General features: G+C 43.0%; 1 long non-coding RNA gene across 1 annotated transcript in view; it reads right to left on the reverse strand.

The window, feature by feature from the left end:
• Window positions 1-200: 200 nt before the first annotated feature.
• The window catches only part of LOC104682705, a 95,749-nt gene continuing 72,331 nt past the window's right edge, over window positions 201-23,618 (reverse strand). Inside the window, exons 2-5 of the long non-coding RNA XR_750724.2 lie at window positions 16,690-16,841; window positions 3,672-4,356; window positions 904-1,019; window positions 201-423 (exon numbers count right to left, since the gene is read on the reverse strand). This is a non-coding gene — a long non-coding RNA (uncharacterized LOC104682705). The remainder of the gene's footprint in view (window positions 424-903; window positions 1,020-3,671; window positions 4,357-16,689; window positions 16,842-23,618) is intronic.

A 23,618-nucleotide genomic window follows, 5' to 3' on the forward strand; every position in this document is an offset into this window, starting at 1 on the left:
AGCCGCTTTCACTCAGCTGTACTTTGGCACCTTATCATCTGTCTACAAGGAGTAACATTTAAAAACTACTGAGTGAAATTAGATCTAAACCCAATATAGGAATGTCAAGGGATTTCTCCCCTATATCACAGCCTGCTCAAATTCTAAGGATTCCATAGAGAAGTTCCTTTTAGAGCTCAGATTCAGAAAGAGTTTTCTCAAAACAGTTCATTTGTTTTTATTTTATGGATACACCAAAATTTTATATTAGTGGTGTTTCTATTTTTGCTTTATCTTCCAGAAACTTAGAACCAAATGTGCAGTCCTCTTCTAGCAACTGTATGAGAGTAGGTGGTAAGGATCTATTTTTTTGCCCTTGTTTTCCCTTGACTCCAAATCCTCTTTCATCCTTTTGTAGGTATATTGGTAGGATACTCAAATTCTCTGTAAAATGAGAAATTTTACATTAATTACAAATGGATTATACTAATATATATATGGTGTTATTTCTTTTTAGAAGAAAGGATCAAGAAAATCAGAGAAAGATGTGATATTTGATCTGAGCCTTGGAAAATGATATTTATCCAGTTTTAGAAGGTTTTTCCATAATATCAGCACTTAAAGGCATAAAACATTCACATTAGGTTATGTGACTAGATATAAGAGAAGCAGGATATAAGAACTTGTGTGTTAATTTTTCTGTCAATGCACTCTGCATCCCAGTTAGAAGAGTACTTAACCTGTTAAAATGCATCCCGATATTGATGGGCACTTAAAGAGTTGCTCTAATAATTGCAGTTTCCACCAGGAAAAAAAATCTTTTTTGATCAAGTAAACTTTTTTCTGTTTATTCACATTATGAAGACTTCCCAATCTGCCATAGGTTGGCCAACCTAGAAACTTAGCCACCAATTATGGCAATACCTGTCACTGTCCTCTTTCAGAGTGTGGACAGCCAGAATACAACCAGAGATCCTATCTCCCAAAGCCCAGTTTATAGTCTTCTGCTGCTACAAAACCATCTCCTGGCCGGACAAAGCCTGCAAAAAGAGGAATGAATGTGTGTAAGCAACAGTGCAAAATCTTGAGTATGGCAGGGGCAGATACTGACTATTATTTGGTACCCACAAGACATTAAGCAATTCACTTCCCCCTTCTTCGTCATCATTTTCCTCTTACAATTTGGATGTCTGCGAGCTGATGTCTTTAGTTGATCTCACTATTTTATAAACACACCAGCTACTTTGACAGTCTGTGATATTCATAGTCATTTATTTTTTTTTTTTTTTTTTTTGGAGTCTACAAAACATCTATATACATCACCATAAACTCTCAGTGGCTAGAGATGACTTTAAAAATGAATAATTTACCATACTTCAGGCAGGAAATTAAGTCTTATAATGTTGAGATATGAATAATTACTTTGATTTTTTTCTGGCCAATATTACAATTATTCAGGCAGCTCAAAACATCATGTGAAAATGTCAGTAAATACACTAACAAATCTAGCTCTTAAGTGAGTCCCCACCAAGGTGTTATGCAAACAGCAATTTGCTGGAATCACATGTGAAACATATTAGGCAATTTGAGGATTGGGGTGATTTCCAGTCTGCAAAGTGGCCTATTTGAGAAGAATGAACCATCTCCAGGAAAGAACCAATCAATGGTTTTTTTATTGTTAGTTAATTTCAAGGTTTTTCAGTGTTGCTTTTTATAAATACCAAAGGAGAAAATTTGGGTTAACTCCAATGGCCATTAGCTTTCATGGGGAGCTTTAGGCCGGGATGGAACCCAAAATGAAAGAAAATGCCGTGGGGGGCCCAAACAGAGCACTGGAAAGAAAATTTGCTTCTCATCCCTAAGATAGTCTGGTAGGGCCCAAGCAAGCATCCTCTGAGCACAAGAAAAGCACTGGCCTGGAAAGGCACCGGCATCACAGGGGATTCGCAAGACACCAAGTGCTCTATGTGCACGAGCAAGAAGCAGCAAGGCAGCATGGCTTTCCTTGAAAGAGAATGAAAATAAACCCTGTCATGGGCGTTCCAGCCCTCAGATGCCTAAATACACATCACTCTTACTGATCTCACCTAGGACTCAGCCCTGACTTCCTCACCCACCACACACATCACCCCTCCAACTCCAATCAACATTACCTGTACCCTGGCATTGCATTAAACATGCAATTATTTAGCTGCATATAAGGCTAAGACTTCGTCTTTCTTAATCGATTTGCATGTGCAGGTTAGGTCTTTCTAGACTATCCTCTGTGCCTGAGATTCATGGAACTTTCACTGAGTAAAGAGCCTTTGGCTAGGCCTTCCGCAATTGTGTTTGGCTGAGACTACGAGTAGTTAGAACATGATCCAGTCATTTATTTTTTTTTTAAATAAAAAACTTTCAAAAGTTGATCTAAAAAGTCTAAATTGGGCCGGGCATGGCGGCTCACACCTGTAATCCCAGCACTTTGGGAAGCCATGGTGGGTAGATCACCTGAGGTCATGAGTTCAAGACCAGCCTGGACAACATGGTGACACTCCATCTCTACAAAAATACAAAAATTAGCCAGGCACGATGATGGGTGCCTGCAATCCCAACTACTCAGGAGGCTGAGGCAGGAGAATTGCTTGAACCCGGGAGACAGGTTGCAGGGAGCCCAGATCGTACCAATGCATTCCAGCCTGGGCAACAGAGGGAGACTCTGTCTCAAAAACAAAAACAAAAACAAAAAGTCTAAATTGCTTAATATATAATGAGCTCTTCAGTCAATCAAAAAAAATGCCAACAATATTTAGAAATTGAAATCTATAAAGAAACATTTACTGAAAAAAAAAAAGTTTTGTTTTGTATCGTTTTGTTTTGAGACAGGGTCTCTCTCTGTTGTCCAGGCTGGAGTGAAGTGGTGCCATCATAGCTCGCTGCAGCCTCGACTTCCCAGGCTCAAGCAGTCCTCCCATCTTCAGCCTCCTGAGCAGCTAGCACCACAGGCACACACCACCACACCCAGTTAATGTTTTTATTTTTTCATAGAGACAAGGTCTCCCTTGTCTAGGTTGGTGGCCTAGGTTGGTCTCGAACTCCTGGGCTCAAGCAATCCTCTCACTTCCCAAAGTGCTGGAATTACAGGAGTGAGCCACCACACCTGGCCTACAAGTGTCTTTGAAACACATGGAGGGGTGTTCAAAGTCTCTCTTTTAATGAAAAAAAAATTAGAATAATAAAACATGTTCCTCCATATCAGATTGGGAAAGATTAGAAATATTATACAGTAAGGCAGAGTTCATGAATTACTGGTGGAAGTATAAATTGTTGTAATTCCATTGTAGGGCAATTGACTACTGAAATTTTAATTCATTTACATTTTGACCCTTCATTTTCACATGAAGGAATGTATTCTTCAAAAATACTCTACATGTAAGCAAAAATAGGTTGCTAGGATATTTATTGCAACATTATCATAATAACAAAAACAAGAATCACCATAAATGACAACCAATATTTGGAGACCCCTAAATGTCCAAGATTCTGCAGTTATTAAAAGGGATGAGATATATCTCTATGAAAACATGTCCAAGATAAGTGGCTAATTGAAGAAGAGGCTTGACCATGTCATGGGCAACACCTTGTTATTTGCTCCCATCACAAAGTAAGCACCTCTAGTGCCCAAAACTCTTCAAACAATCGAAGAAACCCACCTTCAGACAGCAGATCAAGGCCATATAGGTAATATCTGGATATTGGTAAGGATTAAAGGGAAAATAAAACTCCTCAGGCAAGCATCTGTCTCTCACTGTTCTCAAATTTTCATCTTATGGTGGTGAAAACATACCAAAGTATAATCTTGCTCAGAAAAAAAGGGGCTGCCTATGTTTGCCAGGCCCTAGAATAATGCCTTATATTTATAATAAAAAATAAAGTTCAGCTACAATTAATGAAATAAAAATAAAAGCCTTTCTTATTAATTGGTTGGTATAAACTCACAAAAACAAAACACTAATTACCAATAGCTCTACAATAAATTTAAGATACAATTTAAAACAACCAGTTCTCTTTCTACAAAACTCCAACTGTCTTCTCTCACTGCTTAATACAATCTTCCCCACACAACCCCACTCCCGCCCTGCTTTAAGAAAAAATTTAACTTTCCTTCACTAAAATTCAGGTATCAAATAGTTTGTCCACAGTTCCCTGGATGCTAGCTTAGGGCAGCAGCTATCAGAGTTCATTGATTTGCTGCTAGCAAACTGGAAGATTTAATGGTGTGACTTCCGCATGTTGCTAGTTGATCAGGTCTCACTGGGGTCTCTCCAAATGGGAAAAGAATTGCTTCCTGCTAATCTCAGGCAGCAGCACTGCGTCCACATCCATTTCCACACCGATCTTAAACAGAAAGAAGACAGAGAAAGATTATGTTTCATTCTCCCACTGCGTCTACATAAAACCCAATTGTCACCCCTTTCTGATCAGCAAGATGTTACCTTGGCAACTACTTTGTACAGCTCTTATTTGTCTCTCTTTTGAAGCTCATCATTTGTGTAAAAGTTATTTTGCCTCCTAATGAGTGAGAGGAGACATTAGCCAGCCTGACTGCTTCCCTGGTACTTCCAGACAAAGGTTGTAAAACTGGCAGCCCAGGGGCCAAATTAAACACTCAGGCATGTTTGACCCACACAAAATTTTTGGTTTGTTTATTGGATTTTTTTTAATGCGAGTTAACATTTACAACCCAGAAGATGTAAAATGAAAATGCAAATCTGCAGTTCTCTTTAATAATGTTTAGACCTGAAGTCACTGGGCCCACATTCTTAACAACAAGCTGTTGCTTCACATGGGTAGCTGCCCTCCACTCAGCCCACTCCCCTGGATTAGATTACCTGGGGGGCATCTGGGTTGTGACCCCTGTTCTAGGTAGGATATATGCCCTTTTATAAAAAGTGCTAATGTTTAGAACTGAACAAAAGTTGTTTTTAAGGTCTCTTAAGCTTTTAGGATGTTTCTTTTTCTCAAACTTCAGCAGAACTTCAAACTCACCAAATGTCTTCCCACACGCACAAGATTTTTCAACATTATCCTTAACTTTCAGCATCATTGCTAATGAAGCTCAGAAACTTAAGGCACTTTGAGATTTTAATCAAGAAAAGGCAAAGCTGAGGAGAGAAACAACGCATGTCTACTGATCAGTTAGAGCGGCGATGAAGTTGGTAGGGACGGCACAAGGCAGTGCTCCTCAAACTTGAGTGTGCATTAGGACCATCTGGAGGGCTTGTCAGATACACAGATCTCTGGATCTGAGATTCTGATTCAAGAGGTCAAGAGTGGGGCCTGAGAATCTGCATATCTAACAAGTCTCCAGTGAGGCTGATGTTCCTGGTCTGGAAACCACACTTTGAGAATCACTGAGATCTTTTTGTATCAAATATATCTGTAAATGCACACTGGCTGGTATTGTTTGGATATTTGTCCCTGCCCAAATCTCATGTTGAAATGTAATCCCCAGTGCTAGCGATGGGGCCTGGTGGGAGGTGTTTGGATCACGGGGGTGGATCCCTTGTGGCTTAGTGCTCTCTGCGCGATAGTGAGTTCTCAAGAGACCTGGTTGTTTAAAAGTGTGTGGCATCTTCCCCTGCCTCTCCCTCTTTCTGGCTTGCTCCTGCTTTCTCTATGTGAAGTGCCTACTCCTGCTTTGCCTTTTGCCACAAGTAAAAGCTTCCTGAGGCCTCCCCAGAAGCAGATGCCAGTGTTATGCTTCCTGTACAGCCTGCAGAACCTTGAGCCAATTAAATCTCTTTTCTTATAAATTACCCAGTCTCGGGTATTCCTTTATGGCAATGGAAGAATAGCCTAATACAGTGGCCAAACACAATAGAACTTTATTTCCCTTTCATGAAATAGTCCAGTCTGGGTGTGATGGCTCATGCCTGTAATCCTAGCACCTTTAGGAGGCCGAGGCAGAAGGATTACTTGAGCCCAGGAGTACGAGGCTGCAGTAAGCTATGGTCACCCCACTGCATTCCAACCTCGGTGACAGACAAAGACTCTGTCTCTTGAAAAAAAAAAAAATCAAAACAAGTTTTCTCTCATTTAGTGATTCAGGAAGCCAAGTTTCTTCGAGTTTATGCCCCTACTAACCGCTAGAAGGACGATGTAGGGATGAAAGGAGGAAATGTACCAGAAAAGTAGGCTACTTTTTAAAAGCCTTGGCATAGAAGTAACATACATCACTTCTACTCACATTTCACTGGTGAGAACAAGTCACATGACCACATCTAGATGCAAAGAGTGTTGAAAAATATAGTTCCTGGATGAACAGCCACTTCCCAACAGCAATTCTATAAAAAATGAAAGGGAGAATTCACTTTTATTTATTTATTTATTTATTTACTTATTGGACAACTAGCCATCTCCACCTCAGCAGTTATGAATGTGCCTTACTCTTGACTCCACTGATTTTCTTCCCCATTCCCAGAAGGCCCTTCTCTCTTCTCATTGCCCATCCACACCTCAACACCCTCCTGGTTATATTCCACCGCCACCAGAATTCCCAGTAAAAAATTTCCAGTCCTTCAACCACTGTGGAAGACTGTGTGGCGATTCCTCAAGGATCTAGAACATGTTCTCACTCATAGGTGGGAATTGAACAATGAGATCACTTGGACACAGGAAGGGGAAAGTCACACACCGGGGCCTGTTGTGGGGTGGGGAGAGGGGGGAGGAATAGCATTAGGAGATATATTTAATGTAAATGACGAGTTAATGGGTGCAGCACACCAATATGGCACATGTATACATATGTAACAAACCTACACGTTGTTCATATGTACCCTAGAACATAAAGTATAATAAAAAAAAAAAAAATTCCAGTCTTTTATGTTGGGATGTAACTAAAATAACTTTCCTCAAGAGTTTGTTGTTTCCTTGAGGATATTTATAATGATCGCTATGACTTTAAAGAACAAGAGTTGCTCTTCTCCAGTTAACCTAAAGGAAAAAATAAAGTGATTGCATTGTTAAAGCTTGATTAAAGACTTACTGTAGTCAAGTACCCCATCAGAATTGTTTAGCCAAAAATAACAAATAAATAGGCAAAATAAATAGGTAATGAAAGGTGCCTAAAATAATAACATTTCAACATTAAAACCTAAGTATCTTCCTGCTATTAATTAACACTTTCTAAAATCATCTCTAGCACTTGGGATCTAACGTGAATAATTGAGGTGATCTGTGGTGATCTAAAATCAATTAAAACTGACAATGTGAAAATAATATAAAGACTGATCTATTTACCATTGCAAGCAGTAGGAAACTGACCCAAACTAGCTTAAGCACAAAGGGAACTTACTGTTTCACTTAAGATGAAAAATCCAGGGGTAGAATAAGTTTAAGATGTGACTGAATCCTGAACTCAACCAATGGCATCAGGAGCATTTTTCTACGTCTCTTGGCTTCATATTGCAATGGGATGGCAGCAATGCCTCTAATCCCTACACCCTCCTTTAGGTCCAGCAGATAAAATTAAGAGTTCCTCAATGAGATAAACATCACTGTGATTCATTAGATCTGACTGGGCCCTATGTTCATCCTTAAACAAATCTTGTAGCCAAGGGGAACTAATTGTGGGTCTCGTGTGTGGAGACAGTTTCACTTAATTCAAACTTACTATGAGTTGGAGAAGGTGGTTCTCTAGAGGGAATTGAGATATGGGTACTGTTGGGGTTTGAGGAAGCTCAATGCCCGACCCTAGTTTGGAGCCAGTTGAGAGAAAGACCCAGGAGCCAAGTAGAAAAGTCTTAAAATGTCAGCCTTACTACATGGCTTTAGGTCTGTTAACCAAATGAGCTTGCTAATTCCTAAATTAAATGGGCCTGCCCCCATCACAGACATGCAGTCTCCCATGGGGGCCCGCTCCTGTCATGTATGGCATGGAGGAGCGTAGAAAGCTGTTTGCACATTTGTAGGTGACAAAGAGAAAATAGAAATGGGCTAAGAGTCACATGCTCAGCCACTGCACCCAAACTCACCCATCAGGTAGCTCACTCTTCCTCCCTTGAGGGGAAGGGAAGAGGGGGATAAGGGAACCAAGGAGCGAGCAGTGTTTTCTGAAAAAGTCCCTACACACAAAAATGGAAGACTAGGGAATGTATCCTCCCAGCACATAACAGAAGAGTAAATGATAACAACAGATGTCAACTACAAGTAGAAAATGAGACTTAACTTTTAAATACAGAGAGTAAAAAATATGCATCCAAATGGTTAGAATGCTCAACATTTTTAGTATAAAAAGATATTTCTCTTATCTGCCATGGAGACCCTATAATACCCTTGAGATGCTATAGTTCACAGTGGTTGCCATTATCTGATTTAGCATTTTCCTACAGATAAAAGATAAGTGTCTTAGTTCCAACTGCTATAACAAAGTAGTATAGACTGGGTGACTTATAAATAACAGATTTCCCATAATTCTAGAGGCTGAAAGTCAGAGATCAGGGTGCCAGCATGGTCAGGTGCTGGCGAGGACTCTCTTCCAAGTTGCAAACCACCAACTTCGTGTTGTATCCTCCCAAGGTGGCAAGCACATGAGCTAGCTCTCCTGCCTCTTTCTATAAGGCACTAATCCCATTCATGAGGGTTCTTTCCTCATGACCTAATTACCTCCCAAAGGCCTCACCTCCAAATACCATCACATTAGGGATTTGATTTCAACATATGAATTTGAGAGGGACAAAAACATTCAGTGCATAATACCAAGTATAAAAGTGGATTCATTTATGTTTCTGCCCTAGGATGAAGTGGGAATGAGTGACCAGAAGAATACAGTTGAAAGTTTAAGAAAGAGACTAAAACAAAATAAAGAGGAAATTCCTACTGATCTGGATCCGATTCTAGAATGTAAGCTCCATGAGAACAGGCTCCTTGTCTGCACCATTGTATTTTTCCCCAGTGCCTAGAATGGGGCCTCTGGCATGTAGTAGAGGTTCAGTAAAATTTGCAGGATGATTTAAGAGAAGTTTTGAAATCAGAAGACAAATAGCTTTTGGGGGGGTTAGTGGTCACAAAAGAAAAGTGTCACTTGGGATTTAAGGTTATAATTTGACCCTAACTAAAATGATCCTACTTCATGTTGGTGAAAGAGAATCTAGTGGACCTAGAAGAGCTCAAGAACTAGGGGAAGCTAGGCACAGTGACTCGGGCCTGTAATCCCAACACTTTGGGAGGCTGAGGTGGGAGGATCGCCTAAGCCCAGGAGTTTGAGACTAGCCTGGGCCACATAGGGAGGCCTCACCTCTACTAAAAATGAAAATTAAAAAATTAAAAATTTTAGAAAAACAATTAGGAAACTAAAAAATATCTGAAATGAGAAGAGTCTTCGAGGTAATTTAATGTAGTAATTCCCAACAAAAAACAGCTGTTCATTAGAAACACCTGGGAAGTTACTTTTTTAAAGAAAAAACTGGAGTGAATTTTAAAAGAAAAAACTGGAGTTAGGCCCAGGTCTAATCCACTTTGTCCCCTAGGGCGCCTAACACAGGCCAAGTTTTCTGACTAGAAGCAAGCAAAGAACAGAGAACAATGTTCCCTGTTCACAGGAGAAGCCACATCCTGGTCACTTGGGTGTCCCTCGAATCCCTCTTGGGAAAGGGAGTGGAGTGACACCTTCCCGTTAGACCCAACCTATTTTATCACCATGTTCTCGAAAAAGAATGTACCAGATAAGTGAGTCTGTCCGCCTCAAACTAGACTCCCTCAAAAATATTCTACAAACCATCACCCAACGAGGATGGTGAAAAATTTTGATTCTGAAATGTCTATCGGACCCAACAGGCCCCCATAGCGTGGTCTTCACGGCGATGCACTCAACTGCACCTTCCCTTGGCAGAGACCGAAACCTCTCCCACTCCGCGCCACGGCATGGTGGACAGATCCCGCCCAAGGAGCTTCTAACGGGACCTCCCAACGTCGCTGCAAGCAGAGTTGGGGCGGGGAGGCGGACGTCCAAGCAATCGGCCGCCCGGCCGACTCTCCTAGAACCGCTTGGCCCCACAAGGAGCCATCCAATTCTCAGCAGCTCACTCGCCCGGGTGTTACGGGGCCCCGTGAAAAGCCTCCGGAATGGGTCTTTCGCAACTCCCCTTAGGAGCGGACGGCGTGGACTAACACACCGCTGTCAGGAAGGCGTTGATGCGGCTGCGCGGCTTACATTTTCTTTTCCGCAGTGTCAGCTCGCGGTCCCCAATTACCTCCCCTTAGGCCGCCGGGCGTGCAGGATCACAGTCCAGCCTGCCTCAGCACCTCTCCGCCAGAGGTTCTTCTTCCAAACGGCCGCTTAAAAGACAGCCCCACGCCACCCGGCCTTCGTGGAACTGGAGCCACACAAGCGGGCCAGCTCCAACCCAGTGACGAGTCCCGGGAGCGGCCCGCTTCCCCACGACCCTCTCTCCGCCTAGCTTGGGCCTCCTACTGGCTGCGCCGAGGAGCTCCCGCAAGTCAAAGCACGCCACCAGTTCCTTCCCCCTTCTCTGCCTGCCTGGGCTTTGAAATACCGTACGTGTCCCTGCTGCGTTTGGGGCACTGCTGATGACAGCAGGGCTCTAGCTACCACGCCAAGGAGTGACGGCATTAATTATTCTCTCTTCCATGAGGAAAGGTGTGAGGGCTGAGCCCTGCAAAGCACATGGAATTGGAGTAGAGGCAGCTCTAACTCTCCAGGCTGAAAACCAGGGTGGGTAGGAAGGTTCTCATTCAATTCCCTCACTCCTCCTGTGCCTTTTAACTAACTTTGAAATTCCTCTGGTTGCTGCTGGTGCTGTTTCCAAGGGCTGGAGCCCCACACTGATTTATTTGGTAACCATCGCAGGAATTTCAGAAAATGAGAACTGGAGGAGGAAGCGAAGCCTGAAGTAATTAAGATGATTTGTTACACACGATTCAGGTAGGCACAAAGGGGTACCTGAACACAGAGAGAATATAAGATCAAAGAAACGGCAGTCCCGAAAGTGGGAGCTCTTCGCAAAAGGAAAACAGGCCAGCGGAAGGCGCCTAGATCACTGCCAAATTAAAACACCTCGTATTTTTATCTTCTCCCAGAGATAAAACAGAGGGAGATAAATTTTTTTCACATTTGCTTTCAGCAGTTAGCTTTAAGAATAAAAAAAAAAAATTCAAATGTGTCTGCCATTAGTACAAGTTCACGAGATCTCCCTACCCAAAATCATTTGTCAGTGGGAAACAGTGTGATATTTAAGCTTCAGGAATGCAGCTGCAAGAGTGAATATTCCTTAGAAAGTACCTGTTCTTTACAAGCTTGTTAGTGTCTCTTCAAATTCCTCTCTGTGGTGGGATCTCATCCCCACTGGCATCCCACCAGGTCATGGGATGTGGAGGGTGAGGTTGAAGAGGAGAGGGGCAGAGTGAATGTGCATCCCCGGTCAAGGTCCAAAAACACAACGTGGTCTTTTGCTATGCATTTCTCCTTCCCTGCAATGTTGATCCTCAAGAACCAACTGTCTTATTATTTTCCAACACTATTTATGCCTCAGACCTTCTGATATGTTGCCACAATACACTCATTCATCTGTCTTCCCCATTAACTAACTTTATGGCCCAAGTGACCTACAGCTGTCACGGTCCTACTCGTGGCTGATATTTCATCCAGAATTCCTCCTGGGCTCTGGAAGTTACGCTTGTTTAAGACTATGGTGATGCAAAACAGACCTGGAACTGCAATCCACGACTCTGGCAAAATGAAAACAAGCCTTTTTCATCTTCTTTCTCATCCCCTTTCCATAAGGTGACATCAAGATTCCTTACACTCCTGAAATATCATTCTTACCTCCTATAGAGAAGACTTTACGTATGGGTAAGACCATTACAGGGTGCTTTTTTTTTTTAAACAGAGTCTTGCTGTGTCACCCAGGCTGAAGTGTAATGGTGGCATGGCACAATCATGGCTTACTGCAGCCTTGAGCTCCTGGGCTCAAGTGATTCTCCCACTTTACCCTCCTGAGTAGCTGGGACTACAAGCATGCACCACCACACTCAGCTAACCTTTTTCTATTTTTTGCTGGGAGGGGGTCTCACTATGTTGCCTAGACTGGTCTCAAACTCCTGGGCTCAAGCAGTCCCCTTGCCTGGGCCTCCCAAAGTGTTGGCATTACAGGCATGAGCCATCATGCCCGGCCTAGAGTGGATATGAGGCTTAGCATTTACAACACACCCAGAGGATCAATACCTTCTGATAACCCATTTTAAAATGGAGAAGCTACTGGTTGGGGAAGGTAAGTAACTTGCCTTGGGTCACACAGCTAGCAAGTCAGGGACAGAGGAGTACTACTGCCTCACTGAATAAATATGAGATTTCCTCCCATGCCTGAGACTATTTATCTGTGACTTCAGAGTTGCTGTGGAGACTAAACTGACTAAGCAGTCAAGTACCCACTTGGTACTATTTTCATTGAAAGAACTTTTGACAGAATTGATTGACCTGAATGAATGTTGCATTGTCTGGGAGTCCCCTGCACTTTGATAGGGTTTTTTCTTCTAAGAGGCCTCCACCTGGGTGCTGATCTTGCTCCAGGCCTTCTAGAGGCCTACACTGCTGTAGGAAGATGGCAGATGGCAGAGGTACTGACCACAATTATAGAAATAAGCAAAGTAACTTGTGCAGTGCTCTCCAACCCATGATGCGGTATCATCGCTTTGCTCTGAGCAGAAGGTTCATTACATTCCTTCTCCCTTCAAAGATTCTCAGAAGTTCAAGCATCCCCAACAATTCTGCCATCCTCCAGAAAAACCCCACAGAGCCCATGTTAATTCCTCAGCTCCAAAGGACAGGGACATCACAGGGCTTTTCCTTGAACCAAGCTTTAATGCAGTTGTTTCTTGTGGTGGAGAGAGACAGTGCATACAAAAGGCTTTCTCTCTGCTCTATCACTATCTCCCAAGCTGCAGCATGCACACAAACTATCTTGGCAGCTTGTTAAAATGCAGATTCTGTTTCAGCAGGGCTGGGAGCCTGAGATTCTGCATTTCTATCAGGCCCCCAGGTGATACTTGTGCGGCTGGTCCTGACACCGTGAGCAGCCCGGGATTATGTACATGGGTCTCTTTTCCTTGTGAACCCTTTGATGTTGCATTTTGACAAAGAAGTCCTGTAGAGACTAGAGGCTGTGGCCTCACCCCGCTGCTATGGGTAGAAGTAGGGCTTTCCTGTGAGGGGGATAACTTCCCAAAGTCAATCACCAAGGAAAGAGACCTTGAGACCACCCAGGAAGAAAGTGCTTCACCCTCTGCTGAACCAGCACTTCCACAGATGAGGCTTAAGCGGTGTCTTGGCATCAGGAACTCTCCACCTGGCAACATTCCATGAGTCAGACAGGCCGACATATGGGGCCATAAATTGAAGAAAAGTAAACTTTGCCTTGTAACCCTACCTGTGTGCAGTTCCTTTTGTGGCCAACCCGGCTCAGCTGTGAATCCAAAGAATTCAAAGAAGGTTCAAGGGTCCCCCACCCTGCTCGCCTGCTTAGAACTGGAGAATTAATAATGAATCAGTGCCCTCTGAAGCCAGCTTTGTAGGACCTGCAGAAATTAGCTAGAGACCTCCAAGGGGAAGATAAATATTAAGGAATAAGAGTTGGATCTTTAAGGTCCAGCTGCTCTTCTTACATGGAGACTTCCCTTCCATTGACACAAATGAAGGATCTAAGTTGGATTATTAAGGAAGAGAGAAGTTTCTTGTTCATGATGAGAGCATGAAGCTTTAAAAAAGAGAGAGATTTAAGTTTCAGAAACTTGGTTCCTCAATGCTGCAAGTGGACCTGAAGTTGTCAATGTCATAGCTAAAGACTGGGAAAACACAACTCAAGAAAGGATGACTGTGGGCAAAGCCAAGCAGCCTGGTTTAGCACCCTCTAGCGGAAGATGGGGGCAACTTTATGGTCCCTGCTTCTGGTTAGCTAAGGAACTTAACCACTGGAGTTCCATGAAAGGTCATTTCTCTAAGCAGGAATTAACTCAAGCTCTGATCCTCCCTAATAGCATAACTATTTGGCACGCATCTTGCCAACAGTTAGTTAATGCTGCTTCCACAGAGAAAGAGGCCATGGTCAGACCAGCCTTTAATGAGCATTCCAGGGCCTGGCCAGACTTGGAGGGAAGGAGCATATTGAGATATTAGTCGAAGCTCAAAAACAATAGGTGCCTGTGCCCTCTAAGTAGCTCATGTGTTACAGATCTGACAAGTCTCATTGATTTAAATAGCTGGAGCACTGCTTGGATTTTAATCTCCTTCACCCTTATACCAAGGAGGTCGCTGTTTAAATGCTTTTACTTAATAATGTAAACACCTGTCACATGCCAGGGGCAAAGCTATTAGGGAGAAGGATTATTTAAAGCAACGCTCCTGAATACAACATTGCTCTTATTGTCTTATCCTCAATTGCCAGGGTCTGGGCAGCACTTGCTTTTTTAAGACCAGAGACAGCAGCCAAGTCACCTAGTGCTGTCCCCTAACACCCAGACAGAATAGGCATCTGCTCACGCGCTGTCATCTGAATGCCCTCAAATAACTGATCTGCCAAGAGTATTGCACTCAGCGCATGTGTTTATCAAAGTCCCTTGTTAAAACGGAAAGCTGTTTCCATAGGGGGTTGTCTATTAGGTCTAATATCCTGGTAGCTACAAGGCACAGGAACTAAACTCTTTACAATTATTATCTCTTTTATATCGGCAACAACTCTATGATTTAGTGCTATTGTTAACCCCATAATATGAAGAACAGAATAGGTAAGCAACTTTCTCAGGGACACACAGTATTTAGCAGAAAAAAGATTCCAACGTAGGATTGGCTTCAGAGTATATGCTTTTAGGCACTATGTCATATTGTGTCTCACTACACACACACACACACACACACACACCAAGGAGATATATATGGATATATAAATTTTTTTTCGAGACAGGGTCTCACTTTGTCACCCAGGTCACGAACATGGCTCACTACAGCCTGGACCTCCTGGACTCAAGCAATCCTCCTGCCTCAGACTCCCAAGTAGCTGGGACTACATGTGAGCACTGCCATGCCTGGCTAATTTTTGTACTTTTTTGTAGAGACAGGGTTCCACCATGTTGCCCAGGCTGGTCTCAAACTCCTGAGCTCAAATAATCCACCCGCCTCGGCCTCACAAAGTGCTGGGATTACAGGTGCGAGCCATCGCACGCAGCCGTATATAAAGGCGTGTGTGTGTGTGTGCATGCGTGCGTGTGTGTGCGTGTGTGCGTGTGTGTATGTGTGTGTGCATGTGTGTGGGGGGGGCAGTCATTGGGACTCATTAGTTTCCCACATAAGCCTGTCACATGGCAAGGTAAAAGCCTAGAGGAATGGCACAGAAGAGAGTAGAAGGGGGAAAACAAACAGAACCTGGAGGGTTAGTGGGTAAGAGAGCCTGAGGGTATGCCCTAAAGCCTGGACTAGGGTCTTTGGAACAGAATATGGGCATGAGGAGGCCTGGAGTTATTACCTGCCAATACCAGGGATGTGAGAGCACTGCCTATAACCTAGCTTGGAGGAAGGATTCTCCCTGCTTGCTCTCTCTCCCTTCCTTTACCCAAGCTGCTTCATCCAAGAGGCACACTTCAAGCCAAAGCACAAGCCTTTCCCCCACGCCACCTGCCATATATGTCTTCTGAATGCTCATCATAGCTACCAGTCTTGGCAAAACTCATGTCTGCTTGGGGCCTGCCAATAGCACCTAAAGCCCTGATGTCATCTAACCAACTGTTGGTTAATGACATTGACCCTAAGTAGGAAGGTGTGCTCATGGAAAGTGCAGGCCACAGCAGGCACTTGTCTTGATTCAAGTTACTGGTCAGATATTGGTGTGGTTTATTAAATTAAGACAACTCCTCTTCCACAAACATATCTTAGTGATGAAAGCCAATCTCTATAACTTGGTTCCAGCACCTGAGTTCAACAGTAACTTGTTAAGCAAACCCTTTGTTACAATACAGAACAAAAAAGTAGAAAATGGTTCATTCATTCATTCATCAAATAATCATTAAACTTCTTTTATATAAGGCATTGTTCTTAGTACTGTAGATGAATCAGAGAATAGGAGCATCACTATCTCTGCTCGTGTGGAACTTTCAGCTATAATGGGAGACAGAAAGCAAATCAGCAAAAGGGGGAAACAGAATGTTAGGTGTTGAAAGAAAACAGCAGTGTTTCTCCAAGAGTGATGCCCATCCTGGCAGCATCAGCATCACCTGAGAACTTGTTAAAACACAGACCCTCATGCTGCTTCTGAACTTACTGAATCAAAAACTCTGGCCATGGGCCCCAGCAACCTGTGTTTTAACAAGCCTGCCAGGTGATTCTGATCTGTGCTAAGGCTGAGGAATCACTAGAATAGAAAGTGAGAGTGGAGAAGGGAGCATCTTTAGATAAGATGATCAGGAGAGGCTTTTCTGACATTCAAACTGGGACCTGACGGATGAAAAGAAACATGCCTCGCAAGAGCCAAGAGGAAAAAATATTTGAGGCACGGGGAACAACAGGTGCAAAGTTCTTAAGGCAGGGAGAAACTTGTTATGGTTGAGGAACAGAAGGGAGAGAAGTATGACCAGAGCACAGTTATTGAAAGGGAAGCTGATGGGTGCAGGGGTCAGATCATGCAAGGACTTAGAAACCTCAGTAAGGAGCATGAATTATAAACTCACATAAATGCCCTAATGAAGGAAACATGGTCCTGTAAGAGCTTGTAGCACATGAACCCAACCTAGTTTGTGGGTCAGGGAGAGCTTTCCAGAGCTAATGATGTTTGAAGATATTTTTTTTTTTCTTAACTCTTGTAAGTTCTTAGAACAGGCCCCTGTAACAAACAAACAAAAGAAAAAAGGTTAACGAGAGAAAAACAAACAGATGTTTGTTTGATGTATGTATATTTCATACATAAATGGGAGAAACCCAGAGAATAAAAAACGTTCAAAGAGGTGGCTTTGAATACCAATTTATATAGTATCTTCAACAAGGAACAGTACGTTTTTAGATTTGTGACACAAAGGAAAAGAACTTTGAGTCTTTAGGGGCAGCAACTTGTGGAAAGGCAAATAATCGGCAGATAAAGGCTAGTTGGTGAAGCTTGTTAATGTAGGTTCCTCTGGTGCTTTCTCCAGGCACGTAAGGATCCAAAGTTGTCTTAAGTGGTTAACCTATGTTTGCCTGGGGAGCAAGAGGAGGTGGGATGTCTTTTGTCTTCATAAATGTATGTCCTGATGTTAGGCAAATAGGGAAAGAGCAGGGAGCTTTCCTGCATGTGTTTCTTCTCATTTGCCATCAGCTCAACAATCCTCATGCCAAAGAGGCATATTTTGGGGTGGCATATTCTGATCTCCCACAGTGAAGGGTAAGTACAAGACAACTAAAAAAGTGGGGGAACCATCAAGTGCAAAGGCCCAAGATAGGAGGGAGCATAATATTGTCAAACGTTTCCATTGTGAAAGGCTTTGAAATAGGCAAAAATGATTCCTGGATGTTCTAACACACCCTTCCTGGTTATTCTGTAGTGGTCATTGTCTTTGGCCTATTTTACAACTACTGCAAGTTGTAGAAACCTGAGAGTAATGCAAATGATTCTTGTCCATGGAAACACAAATTAATTTTGCCCGGTGGAATGCAATTGATTATTGCCCTGGGAATTTGGCTACTTTTGCAACTATTAACAAATTCAGTTCAGCCTTTCCTGATTGTGTGTGTGTGTGTGTGTGTGTGTGTGTTCTGAATTCTTCTAACCAGTTGTGACATCTTACTGATTCACTCATTAATCGGTGAACTAAAAAAATCTTTGACACATGTTCATTTTATATTCATACAAGAGTTATAATTTTACCCTTTCAAAAAAATTATTCTTTAACGATGTATACAAGGAATTACAAAGGGGCAGTATGGTACCAGATTGCCAGACAAAAATATAGGACACTCAGTTTGAATTCAAATAAATAATAATTTTTTCTATAAATATGTTCCAAAAATCACACATACTAAAAAAGTCTTCAGTGTTCATCAGAAATTCAAGCTTCCCTGGGCACCCTGTATTTCTTCTTGCTAAATCTGACAATGCTGCAGCATGGTCACCGTGGTGCTGTGCTCCTTCTGTGGACCCTATTGGCTTCTGGGTTTGGGAACAGAAAGAACCACCTTTTATTGGTCTTTGACTCCTTCTCAGAGGCTACATCAGTGTATCTCCTCCTCAAATTTCAAACCAAATTTCATTTTGTGTTTTAAAAATAAATTAACTTCAATAGTCTCCTTTATAAAGGGGCAGGTGCAGCCAGGTTTTTCCCAACAGTACTCCTTCTACCCTGTGCTACTCCATCACACAGAGCTTGAAAAGTTTCCACCAAGCCCACCGACATGGAAACTGGTAACTTAGTGCTGTAAATCAGGGGTCCACAGACCAGTATGGGTTAGGAACGGGGCCCCACAGCAGGAAGTAAGCAGCATTACCACCTGAGCTCCGCCTCCTCTTGGATCAGCAGCTGCATTAGATGCTCATAGGGGTGCAAACCCTATTGTGAACTGCGCATGCGAGGGATTTACATTGTGTGCTCCTTATGAGAATCTAATGTGCTAATAGCTGATGATCTGAGGTGGAACAGTTTCATCCCAAAACCATCCCCTGCCCCTCCTGTGGAAAAAAAAATGTCTTCCATGAAACCAGTCCCTGGTGCCAAAAAGTTCAGGGATGGCTGCTGTGAATCAACAGTTTTACTGTACTGCAGTACTCCATTGCTTCTACTGAACTGATCAGCTGAACTCGATGAACAAGAACAACCAAACTGACCATTTTTTAACTCAACAGACCAGTAGACTTGTTGCATTTCAGTACTCTTGGAAAAACTGCTGTCTTATTTCCTATCTGCCTATGCAAGACTTTCTTTCTGGCCCACAGGAGTGTGTGAGGTGCCATTTACTCTGAGGTCTGGGTACAAAGGAAAAAGAGAGAGAGAAAAGAAAGGCAAGTTCCATGGACGACTCACAGTAAGATGTGAGAATGTGTCTGACCTCACATACATTCCCCCTTGTCAGCCCCTCATCCCACACTCTAACCAAAATTGCCTGTTTTTCCCCAGTGAGGCTTTGCAAGTTTAGGATGAAGCTTTTCTATATTCAAGCCACCTATTAAAATGCAAATATCTTCCCATGAGAATACCCTGACATCAGCTAACATTTTAGTAGGAATTGACTGACAGGACATAATATACAAACCATGCATGTGAGGAGAGACAGAATAGGAGCACGGTAAGGGGTGTTGAGGGCAGGCAGGAATGAAACCCCAAGAGAGAAGGAGGACATTATAAGTATGTAAGAGACCTGAAGACGTGCTTTAGGCCTCAGACCAATCTTGTAAAACAAAGTCTGTAAAAATCTACGGAAAGATCATTTTAAATTTGGGGCCAAATGCTTTTGATATTTCCTCTGCCTTTCCCTATAATGTGATATAAGATACCCCAAAAGGAGATTTTCATGGTAACATATTGCTGACTGGGTAGGCTTCCCCGCAGACTGGCAGTAGACACATACCTGCAAAATGGAGACTTCCCTCCCCAAAGGCAGTCTGATTGCCAGCAGAAGTTTGATCACACTCTCCCAAGCCCAGTTGGCTCTCAGAGGAATTATCATCACTTTCCAAATACACAAGACGATGAATGTGCCCAGCTCTTCCTGGGATGTAGGAGTGGGAGCCTGGCAGACAAATTCTCTCCAGATTGAATAAATGCTAGGGGGCCCAGGGGAAGATCATTGTCCCCAGGAAGCATCCATCCCTCTTTAAGCAATGGCTGTGCACACCAACTTTGGCTCCCAACTTCTGTAATATTTCTCTGTTATAAATTGGCAGGCACAGCATGTGTTCAAGGAGCCATTACAAGCCCTCTCAAACAATATTTTTTTCCCAGAGACTTAATTTCTTAAAATGTGAGAGTGATTTTTCTGCGGAAAGTAGGACAGCGTCTTTTTGAGCCTGCCAGACAAAAACAAAACTAAACAAAACAAAAGGCAAAGTCTCTGAGAGGATAACAGGCGAGCAGGCTTCCTTGTGTGCACCTGGAGGCCCCTCCTTCGGCGCTGTGGCTGCCTTAATGAGAACAGATGGCACCGTCGGGAGACGGGCTCGATATTATACGCCTCCCGTGTCCTCCTTCTGAAACCAGCTTTGAGCATATATTTTTTCACTGTGAATTGGCGCCGGTTGTTTAAGAGGTGGCCTAGCCATGTGCCAGAAAGCAGGATGTTCATACAGAAAGCAGGATGCGAATACATTCATGGCTGCCTCTTGCAGAACTCAAAGCCCTTTATAAGGGAGCAAGTGAAGTCTTTGGAAGGTCTGCTTCAAGGATAGAGGAAGAGGCTGCCATGAGCAGCCCGCAGAAGGTGACTCACCTACCCACTGTCAGAGAAGAAACCCACCCCCCAATCCCTACCCTGTGATTCTAGCTGCCCAATGCCGCCTCGTGGCCACAGCCCGAGACCCTCCCCGTGCAGGGTCCAGAAGGTGGGAAGGAAAAGATTCCATCTGGAGGTTAGGAAGGTCTGAAGGGGGCTGAACCTGAACGTGGTAATCCTAGCCGACCACCCCCCATACCCCAAGAGGTAGAAATCACCACCTCTGTGCAGAAGCGGTTTCGCATGGCCTCATGCTTGGCCTCCTGTTCTGGGGCAGACTCAGACAAGCTCCCACAGCGGTATCCACAGAAGGGAAGCAGAGAGATCTCAACAGTAGGAAACTCTGGCATTTTAAACTCTGCATTTCAACAAAAGTTGTTTTGTTGTCATCATAATTACCAAATTTAAATTACCTCTATTTTCAGGTCTCAGGAAGCCATAAAGAGAGAAAGGAGAGATTTTCACGGTGAGAAATGAGAAATGATGAGTGGAAGGAGGCAACCTGTGGAGCCGAGACTTAACGAGGGAAAATGTTTCTGGAGTCAGCTGCAGCCGAGGTGTCTAAAAACAAAAGAGAAAGTGGCACTCGGTGAGTGAACAACGCAAATGGAAAAGGAGTGGAGTTTGGAAAACAATCTTCCAGTTCTAGCCAAGGGAAGGCCCACATGAAGTTATCCAGAGGAATTTTTATGTGGTGGTCAGGTGCAGGATTCTAAAATGAGCATAGAAACTGGAATCATGTTGTGGGGTTTTTTGTGTGGGTTTGTTTGTATTTTGAGATGGAGTCTTGCTCTTGTCGCGCAGGCCGGAGTGCAGTGGCATGATCTCAGCTCACTGCAACCTCTGCTTCCCAGGTTCAAGCGATTCTCTTGCCTCAGACTCTCAAGTAGCTGGGACTACAGGTGCCCACCACCATGCCCAGCCTATGTTGTTTTTTGTGCCTGAGAGCAGTGTTCACAAAGGATGGGGATAAACACTCAGAACTCAAGATTTCTTCTGCGTCTTTACAAAATAATAAAAGCCAAAACCAGGAGGCATAGGGGAAAAGATAACAATAACCAGTGTGCCCTTGCAAATCATTAATTGACTAACTCGATTATAATATATAACAGAACACCATAATCCATTGCATATCATGTAATACAGGAATATTCAAAGATTTGTGGAATGCTCCTAATGCAGTGTGAGTGACAAAGCAAGTCACGAAGCAGAATATGAAGTATGATTCCTAATTTTGCTTTTAAAATGTACCTACATATAAACATGATAAAGAAATAAATACACGTACATTCCACAATGGTTGCATCGGGATGAGAGAGTTATAGGTGATCTTTAATTTTCCTTTACATTTTTCTAAATTATATATCCTGCACCTTTTCTAAGCACAGAAAAAGAAATTAACATGTAATTTTACATTTCTAATATTTGTACAGGAAAGCCTCTCCAATGAGCATTTCTGTGTGAAGGGACCCCAATAATCCCATGTGTACCCATCCCCCAAGTCTCATTCAGGGTAGAGCTCAGGCCCCACCGGCAGTATTATATCTTCACACCCATTGTTCTTGAAAAATTAAGTCTCCTCAAGAGTTCTTAAAGCTTCTGTGGAGTTTTCAAAGGTTGAAACTACGCCTTAGTCCATAGTTTCATACCCCCAGCATCAATAACCGTGTCTGACACAAAATAACTGCTCAATAAATGTTCAAGGATTGAATAAACAACCAACCCCAAATTTCCCAAGTGAGATTATCACATTTATTGCTTAGCCCCTCCTGTGTTAATAAGATCAAGCGAAATGTCATAGTAGCAATTCACAGTGCTGCTTTATTTCACTTCCTGTTTTGGGGGAGGTGCACTCGATCCCTGCGTCGTGTGAATCATCACATCCACACCTACCCCATATCACTCAGCAAAGACATGATCGTCAAGTTAAAAAGTGCCATGTCATGGAGCCCCTAGTGAACCTGCACTGATTCAAGGGTGAAACCATGTTGATTCTCTTGACCACTTGTACCATCTCATCCTCAGCCTTACGCTGGGCATGTGGGTCTGATCAAGGTTCTTGGCCCCGGGCATCGCTCCACTGGGCACCATGCTTTATACAAAGTAGCAACTCAGAATCTCAATCAGGATCACCAGGAAGCCAAGCCATCCAGTCTAATGAACGCTGACGAAGGGCCAGGCCCTGGGAAGACAAAGAGGAATGCTTACTGCCACATAGCTCTGCCAACCACTGGCCATGTGATGGATAGGACCCTGGCAGGATGCCCAACAGCTGCTACTGGGTGAGCTGATATGAGTGAACCAAGAAAAGCATGGTCAAGCAGAGCCCACCAACTGATGTTACCACTGAAAATCCCCACACCCTCAGGCCCACTAATGCTATTCCAAGAAATTTATTCTACACAAACACTTCCACATGTGCACAAAGGGATATGTAAATGTATATTGATCACAACAGTGTTTGTTTTAGCCAAAAAAAAAAAGGAATCACAAACAACTTAGATGTCAAGTAATAGACTAGATATATTAGGAAATAGTATCCAGGTGTGAAAAGAATACCTAAACCTCATCTAGCACTCACATAGCATATGTTACAGGCTCTGTTCTAAACATGTTACATGCGTTAACTCATTTAGTCCTCCTAGCATCCTATGAGGTAGATTACCGATATTAACCCCACTTTACAGGTGAAGAAACTGAGGCACGGAGCCATTAAGTCAGTTTCCCAGTATCATGCAGCTAGTAAGTGATGGATCCAGGAATCAGGATGGAGGTTGAATGGGTCCAAAGTCATAAGATACCAAATTGAGCAGGATCTGAAGTCAGATTCGTGTCTAGTGCAACACATGTCCACCAGCAATAATGAGATCAGTTTTAATATACTGGTATAGAAAGATAAACACAAGGTATTGTGAAGTGGAAAAAGTGAATTGCAAAACAGCACACACATTCCCATTTTTATTTTTTTAAAATCTCGACAAAAATAAATGCATAGACAAGAAACATCTGAAGGTGCTCCCCAGACTGCTGAAAGTGGTCTCCTCTAGAAAGGGACAGGAAAGGAGTTGGAGAGGCTAGGGAAGCATCCTAACTGATCTCTGACTGTTCTATGTTATTTAAATTTTATGAGCATACATTCCTTCAGTAATTTTGAAAAGAGAAGAAAATTAACAAAGAAAAAAGCATAGCCCAGAGATGGTAGATC

Source organism: Rhinopithecus roxellana, chromosome 2, assembly GCF_007565055.1.
Source record: "Rhinopithecus roxellana isolate Shanxi Qingling chromosome 2, ASM756505v1, whole genome shotgun sequence".
In the NCBI taxonomy this organism is placed as follows: Eukaryota; Metazoa; Chordata; class Mammalia; order Primates; family Cercopithecidae; genus Rhinopithecus; species Rhinopithecus roxellana.